This window comes from Equus asinus, chromosome 26 (genome assembly GCF_041296235.1).
Source record: "Equus asinus isolate D_3611 breed Donkey chromosome 26, EquAss-T2T_v2, whole genome shotgun sequence".
NCBI lineage: Eukaryota > Metazoa > Chordata > Mammalia > Perissodactyla > Equidae > Equus > Equus asinus.
Genome location: NC_091815.1, coordinates 34,085,524 through 34,099,861, shown reverse-complemented (window position 1 = coordinate 34,099,861; position 14,338 = coordinate 34,085,524).

The window sequence follows — 14,338 nt, the reverse complement described above, 5'->3', positions numbered from 1 at the left end:
CCCAGGCACCCTGAGGGATTGGACATTAACCAGCAAATAAAAAACACTTTGGAGGCCAGCCTGGTGGCACAGCGGTTAAGTTCGCATGTTCCACTTTGGCAGCCTGGGGTTCGCTGGTTTGGATCCCGGGTGTGGACATGGCACCGCTTATCAAGCCATGCTGTGGTAGGCGTCCCACGTATAAAGTAGAGGAAGATGGGCACGGATGTTAGCTCAGGGCCAGTCTTCCTCAGCAAAAGGAGGAGGATTGGCGGCAGATGTTAGCTCAGGGGTAATCTTTCTCAAAAGAAAAAACCCAGAAAACCACTATGAACAAAATGTGGTCCCTCCACACAATGGAATATTATTCAGCCATAAAAAGGAATGAAGCACTGAGAGATGCTGCAACATGGATGAACCTCAAAATCATCATGCTTAGTGAAAGGAGCCAGGCACAAAAGGCCACATATTGTGTGACTCCATCTGTATGAAACGCCCAGAATAGGCAAATCCACAGAGACAGACAGTGGATCAGCAGACACCAGGCCTGCAGGGAGTGGAGTATGGGGAGTGGCAGCCAATGAATTGGGGTCTCCTTTTGGGGTGATGGAAAAGTTCTGGAACTGGGTAGTGGCGATGGTTGCACAACATGTGACTTCATGTCACTGAGTTGTGCACGTTAAAATGGTAAATTTTATGTGGCCACAACTTTTTGAATGTTAAAAAACAAAACATCACAACAGGTCAAAAGAGAGAGGCCATGAAAGAAAGGAAAAAGGTTTTTCCTGCTTTTCGTCAAAGGGGCCCCCCATCTTCGTTTTGCTCAGGGGCCTGCAAATCATTTAGCCGGCTCTGGTGAGAAGCTTCCCGTCTCACACCCACCGTGACAGGAGGGCGTGGTCAGCACTGCCCAGGGCTTGCTGGATGCGCATCCCTCTCCTGAGAGTCAGGACCACATGAGAATGAAGGACAAATACCTGCTTGCATCCAGCCCAGCTCCTCAATTTACCAGCTGTGCATCTAGTAAAGAGCTAGCCTTACCCAAAGAGAGGTCTAGCCTTTGCCTGAGCTCCTGGGAAGCGACCCCTAAGCCCTTGGCATGTCCCGCCTGATAAGAGTGACTGGTATGGGGCCAGCCCGGTGCCATAGTGGTTAAGTTCGTGCACTCTGCTTTGGCAGCCCCAGGTTCGTGAGTTTGGAACCCGGGCACAGAACTACACACCGCTCATCAAGCCACACTGTGGCAGCATCTCACATACAAAATAGAAGAAGATGGGCACAGATGTTAACTCAGCGACTATCTTCCTCAAGCAAAAAGAGGAAGATTGGCAACAGATGTTAACTCAGGGCCAATCTTCCTCAGCAAAAAAAAAAAAGCACCACTTGGCTTACCTGGGGCCTTGGGCCACACCAGATAGTCTGTGTAACAACATGATTATGGTGGGACCTTGGGCTGTGTGGTATCAGCTTGACCCCTGGAGGGGCTGGAGACTCAACAACTAAGGTCAGCCACATGGGCGCTCCATGCCTGTGTGACCGACCCTGTGTCAGTTTCCTGGGGCTGCCGTGGCAAAGTACCACAGACCACACTTACAGAAATTTATTATCTCACTGTTCTGGAGGCTAGAAGTCTGAAATCAAGGTGCCAGCAGGGCTGGTTCCTTCTGAGGGCCATGAGGGAGAATCTGTTCCAGGCCTCTCTCCTGGCTTCCGCCAGCTTCCAGCTTTCCTCAGCTTATAGATGATGCTCTCCCTGCGTCTTCACATGGTCTTTCCTCAGTACGTGTCTGTGTCTGTGTCCAAATGTCCCCTTTTTGTAAGCACACCAGTCCTACCGCATTAGGGCCCACTCTCATGGGCTCACCTTAACTGATCACCTGCAGAGATCTTATTTCCCAATGAGGTCGCATTCACAGGTCCCGGGGGTTAGGACTCCAACACCTTTTCGGGGGGACACGTCAACCCATGACAGGCCCTCAGTAGAAGCCCTGGACCCCAAGGCCCAGAGGAGCTTCCTCTGTTGGCAACACTCCATACACATCGTCACCGTGTCACCGGGTGTGCTGCTCAGCTTCGGGCTGCCATGGAATTCCACAGACTGGGCAAGAAACAGCAGAAATTTACTCTCTCTCAGTTCTTTTTTTTTTTTTTTTTTTGAGGAGGATTAGCCCTGAGCTAATATCTGCTGCCAATCCTCCTCTTTTTGTTGAGGAAGACTGGCCCTGATCTAACATCCGTGCCCATCTTCCTCTACTTTATATGTGGGACGCCTGCCACAGCATGGCTTGCCAAGTGGTGCCATGTCCACACCCAGGATCCAAACCAGCAAACCCCGGGCTGCCAAAGCGGAACGTGCAAACTTAACCGCTGCGCCACCCAGCCGGCCCCTCTCTCTCAGTTCTGGAGGCTGTGAGTCCAAGATCAAGGTGCCGACTGGGTGAGGGCCCACTGCCTGGCTTGCGCGTGGCTGCCTTCTCTCTGTGTCCTCCCATGGCAGAGAGAGATTCCTGGTGTCTCTTCTCATCAGAACACCAATCCTATCTTATCAGGGCCCCCCCCCATGACCTCATCTAACCTTCATGACCTTCTTGGCCCTATCTCCCAATGCAGTCACGTTGGAGTCACCATTCAATGTGTGAATTGAGGGGGACACAATTCAGTCCATGGCACTGGGAGAATTAAGTGCTGTCCACACGACCCCACTGGGGGGGGACCCTGGAAGCCCACGCCTGGCCTCGCCTGGATGCAGCCCCGTACACGTTTCACTTGCAGATTTTAATCTCAGTTCTTCCACTCCAATAAACCACGAGTGGAATGGTTTCTCTGAGTTCTTTCAGTCCTTCTGGGGGATCACTAAAACTCGGGGTGGTCTTGGGGAACCCCCATAACAGTCTGCTTCCCCCCTCAGGCTGTGGTGCGGAAAACCACGGTTTTCTGAAGTCGGGGCGCAGGTGCCCGCCTGCCTGGGTCTGTGGATTCTGCGTCCCCCATCTCGGCGCCCTCGGTGCGCCCGCGGGTGGACATGCCGCAATGTGCTCGGAACCGGCCCAGAGCTTGTCTAGGTTGGGACAGGAAAATTGCTGAGATTATCACAAATACATAAAAGGAAATGGGACGAACCGTCCGACACGCACAGAGAGAGTATCACTTCCCTTTCGTCTGTAAGCAGTTCCTCACTACGCTTCTCAACCGCTCGTCTCTAACCACAAGGCACCATCGCTTTTAACCAAATGGTCCCAGGTTGGACCACAAGGACACCACCCAGCATCAGCAGAGCTCCTAACCCGTGGCTGGTTGACCCAAAGTCACCGCATCCCCTGCCCATCCTTCTTGTTGACACTGTGACTGCATCGTCCATAGCCCGGCCTGGACCCCACGGACAGCAGTCCGGGAAAGGGCCTCGGGGGCAGGAGGAAGGATGCCGGGACCTCCGTCTGACTCAGTCACTCTGTTTTGTCTTGTTTTGAGTCACTTTTTCAATTTCTGCAGAGTTGCAAAATGGGCCCCTAAAACTTCCCTTCTTTCAAATCAACTAAGCAATTCATTGCTTTTCCAATAGATGGTCAGAAAGAGTGGGGTGTGGTGGGGGGTCAGCCACCGGCAGGATTCCAGGGACCCAGGACCACATGGCCTTGACACATAGCATCACCTAAAGTCAGGAAGTGTCCAGCAGAGGAGAGAAACCCCGTTCTTTCTCTTCTATGGGAGACCTCATTGCCCCGGGTCTCCATGGCGTGAAAGCCAGGTCCACTTGCCTGGACACGGGGGCCCCCCCTTCTCAGGAGAAATATCAGGGTGGAGCGTCTAGCCCGGGACTCACAATGAAAAACACCCAAACGTGTGCGTGTAAGTTTGTGTGTGTGTGTGTGTGCGTATGCATGTGTCCCTCTGTGCGTGTCTGAATGTGTGTGTCCACTTTGTATGTATGTGTATGCATCTTTGTATCTGTGCATCTGCCTGTGGGCGTGCATGTCTGTGTCTCTGAGTGTGTGTTTTGTACCTGCATGTCCATATGCGGCAAGGATATCTATTTGTGTGTGTGTGCGCGCACACATGTGAGGCATTTGAAACCAGCCTCGTAGGCTAATCCTGAGAGGAGGACATGTATCTTGGGTACCACGTTAGGGGTTTGGGTCATTATTTCTGGAGCAACAGGAGCCGTTCAAGTGTCTATAAGCAGAACTGTGCTTATAGTTAAGGAAATATTCAGTGTTTCTCCAGAGGTGTTCACCCATTGATTGTAGAAGGGTCCAGAAGTGGCTGCCCGCAGCCTCTGGCTCATCCCGCTCAGCCTGGGAAGGCGCATCTTTGCATCTGGCCTGGCTCACTGACAGCCACCTGCCCGTCAGGCTGAGCTGGGCCCAGGAGGGGCTCAGACGAGGTGCAGGGATGGGATCCCTAGGACCACAGTGCTGTGACATCGCCCAGGGAGAGACAGAGGGTGTGGCGAGGGGCGGGGCAGAGAGAGCCCGTTTGTTTCTCTCTCTTCCCACAGACAGAATCGGAGAAAGTGCTATATCCCAGGTGGAAGATTCAAGCAGACGGTGTATGCGATAAGCTGAATAACGGCCCCCAAGGATGTGCACGTCCTGGTCCCCAGAACTCGGGAGTATGTCACTTCGAAGGCAAAAGGGACTTCGCAGGTGTGATCACGTTAAGCATCTTGGGATGGAGGAATTGTCCAGATGGTCCCTAAATGTAGCCACAAGTTTATAAGAGAGAGGCAGAGGGAGATCCGACTACACAAGGACAAGAAGGATGTGTGACAACAGAAGAGACTGTAGCGAGGCTGCCGAGGCTCAAAGGATGCTGGCGGCCACCAGCAACCGCAAGGAGCAAGGACCACATCCTCCCCTGGAACTTCCGGGAGAAACCCACTTGCCGACACCTTGATTTGACGCCCAGGAGACTCCCGAACTGTAAACGAAGAGATTTTCATTGTTTTAAGCCACTATGTTTAAATTTAAGCCCTGCTCCCTTGACGGACTCTAGTGGATGAGCCGTGTCTTTGCCTTTTCCAGCTTCTGGAGCTGCATTCCTTGCTCCATGGCCTCTGCCTCCGTCTTCAAAGCGAGTGGGGTAGCATCTCCTGTCTCTGATTCTGCTTTCTTCTGCTTTTCCATCACATGGCCTTCTTCTCTTCTGTGTTCAAAACCCCCTCTCCTTCCCTCTTCTAGGAGTGCTTGTGGTTGCATTTAGGGCCCACCTAGATAATCCAGGATGATCTCTCCATCTCAAGATGCTTAGCTTAATCACACCTGCAACTTCCCTTTTGCTATATAAATGAACATTCACAGGTTCCAGCGATTAAGGCCTGGATATCAGGGCCGGCCCGGTGGCGCAGCGGTTAAGTGCGCACATTCCACTTCTCTGCGGTCTGGGGTTCATCAGTTCAGATCCCGGGTGCGGACATAGCACCACTTGGCAAGCCATGCTGTGGTAGGCGTCCCACATATAAAGTAGAGGAAGATGGGCACGGATGTTAGCTCAGGGCCAGTCTTCCTCAGCAAAAAAAAAAGGAGGATTTGCAGCAGATGTTAGCTCAGGGCTAATCTTCCTCACACACACACACAAAAAGACCTGGCTATCTTTGGGGGTCATTAATCAGCCACGGGGAACACACATGGGGAGGGATGAGCACACGTTGCTTTTTCCTGTCCAGGACCCTCGAGCATAGGGAAAGGGGGGGTGAGCTTTCTCTTCTCCAGCCTGCCTGGCCTCCAGGGGGCTACGAAAGACACTGACAGCACGTCTTCCTCCAGGAGAGTTGAAATTTGACAGCCAAAGAAAATAAACGATTCCACTGCACCAATGGCCAAGCTGCTCCTTTCAGACCGACCCTCCCACAGATAGCAAATAACTTATTTATTAACAGCAACAATTCTTTACCTCTGGATAAACTCTGAAAACGGTTACCTGCAACAGTGAAGAGCAACCAAAGGGAGGCAACTTCTGAAATAGATTAATGCTCGGATGAGGGGGACAAAGGTCCTCTTAGATCCCCTTCTGTAATGCTTTCTGTCTGAAGGCAGATCTTAATGGGTCTTGGTCACCACAAGGGATGAATAAATCTTTGATAAAAACCAGCCATCCTACTGGTTGATGAACAAGAGGGCAGAGTTTGGGGAACCACAGTAGCTGGAAAAGGAGGGAGAAATCCTGGAAAAGGAGAAAGTCACATAGGGGAGTCCCAAATATTGCGTGTAAAGTCTTCCCAAATTTCTGGTGACCCTTAAGCAATGCACACATGTGTCAGAACCCCAAGCATCCAAACTAAGGCTAAAGGAACGAACAGAGATTTGAGCTGCTGTCCAGCTTGGAGGAGACAGAATTTAGTGAGAGTTCAGCCAAAGAAGCTGACCTCCAAAACAAGACACCTTAGAGGGACAAAACATAATCCACAACATATAGTTCGCAATATCCAGGGTACAAATCCAAAACTACTATAAAGGCAAAGAAACGGACTCAACATAAAAGACAATCGGTGAAGACCAACACACAAAGATAAACTAGATGTTGGAGTTTGCAGACGAGTATTTTAAAGCAGCCATTATAACCATGCTCGAAGACGTAAAGAAAAATATGGTCATAATGAATGAACACATATGAGCTCTTAGCAGAGAAAAAGGAATTACTAAAAAGAATTAAATGGAAATTCTAAAACTAAAAAGTACCAGATGAGAAGAGGGAAAGTGGAGAAGATAATTGATTGGATAATTGATCGAGAAGGGAGGGAAAGCTAGATCGAAGAGAAAGCTGTGGTTGGTAAAGCAGCAGCAATCACTCACACTAGTCAGGAGAGAGAGAGAAATTTGGGATATTTTTGGTTTGCACTGTGACCTTGTTTTTTGTCTGTGCTTAGACAAAATTATGAAGTGATCTTGGTTTTTGTCTTTTTTTTTTTTTTTAAAGACTGGCACCTGAGCTAACATCTGTTGCCAATCTTCTTCTTTTTTTTTTTCCTTCTCCCCAAAGCACCCCAGGACATAGTTGTATATTCTAGTTGTAGGTCCCTCTGGTTGTGGTATGTGGGACGCCACCTCAGCATGGCCTGATGAACAGTGCCATGTCTGCACCCATAATCCAAACCAGTGAAATCCTGAGCCACCGAAACAGAGCACATGAACTTAACCGCTTGGCCATGGGGCCGGCCTCTTGTCTTATTTATTAAGGTCAAAGAGTGGCCTTGCCTGAATTTTGTGTTCTGTGAGATTGTTTATGCCCAACGGGAGAACACCACAGCCTAGCTGTGTCAGGCCACTTGTGGGGTACCAACAGCTCACTTTCTCTTTCTCAGCACATACATGTTCTTAAAAATTCTTGCAAGGTTGCTTTTTATCCATTTAAGATATCCAAAGCTGAATCTCAGAGAAGCCGTGTGCCTTATTTTCATTCATTCATTCATTCAAGAAGATTGATGGCTGAGGCCAGCCCCGTGGCCGAGTGGTTAAGTTCGTGCACTCTGCTGCGGCAGCCCAGGGTTTTGCTGGTTCGGACCCTGGGTGTGGACATGGCACTGCTTGTCAGTCCACGTTGAGGCAGCATCCCACGTGCCACAACTAGAAGGACCTGCAACTAAGATAGACAACTATGTACCAGGGTGGATTTGGGGAGATAAAGCAGAAAAAAAAAAAAAGATTGGCCACAGTTGTTAGCTCAGATGCCAATCTTAAAAAAAAAAAAAAAAAGAAGAAGAAGAAGAAGAAGGAGATTGATGGCGCACCTGTTTGTTACAAAGTCCTGGCTGGATTCAGTGGGTATAGGAATGAACAAAGAAGGATGCTACTCCATTAGGCCCTTACGCCACGACCAAGAGGTCATCAGAGCTGTTTTCTATCTTGGCATATTTCGCTTCCCTCTCAAGTATATGTATTTTCTCTCAGCTTTGTTTTGTTTTATTTTTGAGGAAGATTAGCCCTGAGCTAACATCTGCCACCAATCCTCCTCTTTTTGCTGAGGAAGACTGGCCCTGAGCTAACATCCGTGCCCATCTTCCTCTACTTTCTATGTGGGACCCCTACCACAGCATTGCTTGCCAAGTGGTGCCATGTCTGCACCCGGGATCCGAACTGCGAAACCTGGGCCGCCAAAGCAGAATGTGTGCACTTAACCACTGCCACCGGGCCGGCCCTTGTCCTCAGTTTCTATCATGCTGGAAGTGTATCTTATTTAGTGCTGCCTCCATGTATATCCCTTCATTCAACAACCGTTGACTGTTCCCGCTGTGCCGGGGTGTTCCAATCACTAAGGAGGCCGCATTGAACCAAAGAGACAAAAACTCCGTTCTGTGGAGCTTACATTTGAGTCAAGACACACAAACAACACACAAGTATACGTGCGATGGTGGTAAGTGCTATTGAGGGAAATAAAAGGCAGCGCAGGGGACTAGAGAGTGAGAGGAGGACGTGGTGGGCAAACTGGAATGCAGCTCCCGATGACCCCTGCCTCCCGGTGTCCAGGCCCCTGTCTAATTCCTTCCCCTTGAACGTGGGAGGAACGAAGAAGGGATGGATGGTCTTAGGGTGGCCACATGCCTTCGGGACCGCCCGAGCCCTCCTGCAGCGCGGCGCCCCGGGAGCTATACTCGTGGCCGGGGCTTCCAGTCCCGGGAATCGGGATCCTGCGGTCCAGGCGGGACAAGAAATAACCCACCTGCTTGGACCGTCAGAGTCGAGGATGGAGCAAAACCCACTGGCAGCGGGGCGCGCGCGCCACCTGGCGGCCGAGTCCTGCTAAGACCGCCGCCCGGAGACGCACACGTTGCTTTGGGCGAAGCGGAGGCCGCGTCTCCAAGGGAGTCGCTATCCGGGGTGTTAACCGGGTTTGTCTGGAAATCAGTGCATGAAGCCGGGGCCGTGGACCAGCGGCTTCCGAAGGTTTCTGACCGTGATGCACGGTAAGAAATCATTTCACATCAGCATAGTTTCACTACCTACCACCCTTGTACGACCTGATGGTTTTTTATTCTATTCTATTCTATTCCTATCTTCAAACGCCGGTCAGAATCCTTTAAACTGGTTCCCAGACTCTATAACCGGTGCCTAGCTGCGCCATTTTTTCCAGCTCACAAAGAAAGATTATGATGGAGAAAAGGTTAGCGCCCAGGATGGACTCCCTCCAAACCCCTGGTAATGTCTGTCCACGTTGGGCTGCCTCTGGGGTCCTGCGTTGCCCGTTCCTGACTTCTGCATAAGGAACCTGGGCTCAGAGAGGCAGGACACCTATTCAAGGCCACACAGCTGGGAGGTGCAGCGCCAGCTTATGCCTCACTTCTGGAGGAGAAAAATCACTAAATGCTCCTAATTTCACTGTGAATGAGTAAAGCTTGATTTAGCCCTTTCTCCTTTTTTTGCCGGTAAGATTGACCTGCACTGGCCTGCTGTTTTCTTGTATGATGTAGATGAATGACATCCCAGCGCTGAGGCTTAAATTTGCAAGTCTTCATATGCAGCAAGACAAATCTAAGGTGGAGATAAAGAGTCTGTGTCTATTCTAGATTGTTCAAACAAGGCAGCCCTCCTAAATCTAGGTAAAGGTGACCAGTAAAATACAAAACTCATCTCTGAACAGCAATTGGCAAGGACCGCTCAGGCCAAAGTCCACGGGAATCGAGAACCAGAGAGGGGAGATGGCACCAAAGATGCTTCACCCTGAGGACCTTGGCTGCTCCAGGCGAACTTGAACTTGAACTTGGACCTTGACACTTGTGTTTGTTCCTGCGAGGGGGCAACACTAAGCAAGGATTCTTCAAACTGAGTTCAGACTCTGAGGGTCACTGTCCTCCTAACCCTAAGTACCCCGAGTAAACATCCGCAGGAAGGCTGGCTGTGGCCATGGCTTCTCAGAGATGCATTTTTTCCTATTCTTCTTCTTTTTTTGATCTTGCTCTGCTCAGCACCCAATAGATGAAGGATAGTGAAAAGCCTGGGGTCACCCAAGTGGGGAATCTAAAAGATGACCCTCACCGCCATAAACCGAGACCCTGTGTTCGTCTCCTTTGGCGGCCGTAACAAATTCCCACAAACTCAGTTGCTTAAAACAACAGAAGGTTGTTCTCTCACAGTCCTGGAGGCCGAAGTCTGAAATCGAGCTGTGGGCAGGGCCAATTTCTCCCAAGGATCTTGAGGAGAATCCTTCCTGGTTCTTCCGGCTTCTGGAGGCTCTGGGCGTTCCTGGGCTTGTGGCTGCATCGCTCCAGCCTCTGCCTCCATCCGCACAGGGCGCTCTCCTCCTCCTCTATTTGTGTCTCTCTTCTGTCCCTTATAAGGACACTTGTCATTGCATTTAGAGTCCATATCGGCATTTTTTTTCCAAATAAGATCACGTTCATAGGTTCCAGGGGTGAGGACGTGGACATATCTTTTGGGGGGACCACCTTTCAACCCATTACAGACCCCAAAGGCTAAACCATCAAGGGTGAACAAGAATTAAACCCACTCCACCAGCTCGTGGAATTGCAAGTGTCAAATAAAAACAGATTGGATGCACGCGGTTTTATTTTGAAGTGATGGAAATGTTCTGGAACTAGACAGAGCTGGTGGTGGTACAACATTGTGAATGTACTCCAGGTCACTGGATTGTTCACTTTAAAATGATTAATTTTATATTATGCGAATTCCACCTCAATTTAAAAAAATCAGATTTGGTAAGGAGAGACTCTACTCCAAAGGATTATTGCGAGGAAGAACTCTTGCAGAGGGGGGACACTATTGCAAGTGGAAAAACCGTAAGATTTGCAAGCTCCGAAGGGTTAGACAAAAGCCTTTCTTTTCTAGGGAGGAGGATGTGGGGAAGCGGGACGAAAAGGCAGCTTGATAGGACAGTAGATGGGAGAGACCAGCCATTCAGGGGTTGCATTCGGGCTCAGGCTGAGGATGGACCAAAGCTCCCGAGAGCAGGGGGAAGGAGAGAGACTTAACCTAAGTTTGGTTAGCCAGCATTTTGTTAACAATGGGGACGAAACAATTCAGCTAACCACTTATGCGTTCAAAAATGGCAATTTGGAGGGTCTGTGTGGCCCTGTCTTAGGTAAACAAGGGGTTCACTCCCTATCTAAGTCTTACGGACAAGGATGCCTCTTTGCTGTCAGTCATCTCCAGAAAGCAAAAGTGGGCGGGGCATTTCCCCCACTGTGGTCCAGACGCACAAGACGCGGGTAAGTTTCAGCATTGTCGCAAATAGAGATGCTTTACGGTGGGCGGACAGGAAAGCCCTGCTTCTGAGAAGCTGTAAGGAATGGTCACTTCCGGTGGAATTGCAGCCCCAGTTCAAACTCTTGGATGGTCCCATCGCGAGACTTGAATTTAAGGGGAAATGAATACTAATGCAGCAGGTGTCATGCTTTTTGGTCTCAGGAACTCTTTACACTCTAAATAAATATCAGAGACCCCAAAGAACTTTTGTTTGCATGGGCCGTAACTATCAATATTTAGTTTTAACAATTAAAATTGCAAAACTTCTAAGTCACAAGAATACACAAACACATGTTCTGTCAGCTGTCAGAGTGATGATGTCATCACACATCACATAACCTCTGGAAAACTCCAGAGAGAAAGAGAAGGGAGAGAGGCAAATAATGTCTTAGTATTATGATGAAAATAATTCTAACCTTGCAAATCACTTGAAAGGGTCTTGGGGACCCTGAGGCCCACAGACAACTGAGAACTGCTGGCCTCAAAGCCCCTGCATTCCTGACCTTGCTAATAACCATACTCCCTAAAGTCCATTTCACTTTCTTCTTTTTTTTTTTTTTGCTGAGGAAGATTAGCTCTGAGCTAACATCTGTGCCAATCTTCCTCCACTTTATATGTGGGTCACTACCACAGCATGGCTGACAAACAAGTGGTGTAGGTTCAGGCAGGGATCCCAACCCGCAAACCCAGACCGCTGAAGCAGAGCACACAGAACTTAACCACTATGCCACAGGCTGGCCCTGCTTCTTCTTTTTAATAATAGTACCACCTAGGTTCTGGCTGAGAAAATGGCCACCCTCCTAGAGACTACATTTCCCAGGATCCCTTGCAGCTAGGCAGGGCCATGTGACTAAATTCTAGCCAAAGGAAAGGCCAGAAAAGGTGTGGTGGAAAACTCCAAGCTTATGTCCTTAAAAGGAGGCTGCCTGCTCTCCAGTATCTCTTTTCCCTTTCCTGCTTGCTGTAACAAAGTCCTAGCAATTGTGACTTGGCTTAGACCATTAAGAGGGTGACACCTTAAGAGAATGGTTCCCAAAGTGAGGTCCCCAGACCAGCAGCAGCAGTGTCACCTGCATTTGTGAGAAATGCAAATTCTCAGGTTCCATCCAAGACCTGCTGAATCGGAAACTCTGGGGCATGGGGCCGAGCAATCTGTGTTTCAAAAAACCCTCCAGGGAATTCTGATGCATGCTCAAGTTTGAGGGCTACGGAGCTGGGAGATGCAGAGCAAGAACAGAGAAGGAACCTGGATCCATGAAAGAACTCAGGAGGCAGGGCCGCCCTACTCCCTTCCCCATCTTCCAGCTTGGATATTTACACAAGAAAAGCAATCTTCTATATTATTTAAGCCACCGTTATTTGGTCTTTGGTAAATGACATCAATATCTTAGTCAACAATATATTTAGATACATCCCTTCTTTTTTGAATTAAAAATTTTAGACATACACCTCACACCCATCAGGATGGCTACTATAGACAAACAAAAAACAATAAATAATAAGTGTTGGCAAGGATGTGGAGAAATTGGAACCCTTGTGCAGTGTTGGTGGGAATGGAAAACGGTGCAGTGCTGTGGAAAACAGTTTGGCATTTCCTTAAAAAACTAAAAATAGAATTATCATATGATCCAGCGACTCCACTCCTGGGTGAACCTTGAGGAGCTAGAATAGTACCTCATATAAGTGGATTTAAACACTAATTATCTTTTTGTGACTGGTTTATTTCACTTAGTGTAATGTTCTCAAGATTCATCCATGTTGTAGCATGTCAGAATCTCCTTCCTTTTTAAGGCTGAATCATATTCCATGGTACGTCTATACCTAGGCTCCCTTGCAACCAGGAATATCCATGTGACATAGATCTAGACAGTGAGATGTAAGCAGAAACCCACCAGAGTCTGCTAGTCCTCCTGCCTTGAATGCAGATACAATGCCTGGAGCTGTGGCCTCCATCTTGTGATCATGAGGAAAAGGCCAAAAGAATCAGAGAGACCTCAGCAACAACAGCCCTGAGCCTCTCTGAACAATGCCAGCAGGCCCCTCCCTCTAGATTTGTTGAAAAAATCCCTGTGGGGGATCAGAATTTGTCACCCCCAAATGTGTCTCTTTGGCTTATTTATTTTTATTGTTTGTGAGGAAGATCGGCCCTGAGCTAACATCTGTTGCCCAATCTTCCTGTATTTTATGTGGGATGCCACCACAGCACGGCTTGATGAGAGGTGCTGGGTGGGAGCCTGGATCCAGGCCTGCAAACCCCGGGTCGCCAAAGCGGAGCACGCAAACTTAACCACTAGGCCACTGGGCCAGCCCCTGGCCTGATTATTAAGAACAAAAGACTCTGAAGGAAACTTTGACCTTCCTAACTGCCTAAAAGAATTTAAGATAGAAGGCCTGTTCCAGGAAGGAGCTAATACCATAAGCCAACTACAGGATAATATAAACTAGGTGTGGCAGACAGGGAGAAACCTAACAAGGGCTCTTTAATCACAGTCCTCTCCATCTCTCATTATCTCGACAAGGCATGGCCAACATCTGTTTACCAAACATTTGCTTTTCCATCTCCATGTAAATTCCCTTCCTCCCCTTTTACCCTCAACATCCTCCTTTGTCTGTAGCTGAAGATGGCATTTAAGGTAGTGGCTTAGGCCATTTTGGTGAGTTACTCGGTTTTCCTGGGTTTCTCCGATATTATTAAAAACTCTGTTTGACTTTCTCCTGTTGCTCTGCCAGCTTAATTCTTAGATCAGCCAGAAGGACCTAGAAGGTAGCAGGATAGTTCCTCCTCCTCCACATCCTCAACACAGAGGTAGTGGGATGTCCCCACCATGGCTGCCAGGCCATCCTCCACCTACCTCCCCACTTCCCCGGGAGGCTGTCATCAGACAGCTGGCCCCTCAGTGTGGAGTACCCCACACCTCGTTTCAGCCATCCAGCCCCTTTTGTTTTGGCATCGTCCTTTTTGGGGTGTGTGACAAGGACCTTGAGGAGCTGGCATCTTTGGCTATCCTGTCTTTCGCTGTCTATGTAAGTAATTAACAGTGAATCTAAAAGTGGTTCCTGTATTTTTGCCAGTTCTATTGGTCCCAACTTGGCCATGTGCCCAGTGTGTGCACTCGATCCTAAGTATAACTGGTGGTTTCTATTATCATCATGATTGTCTTTGACCT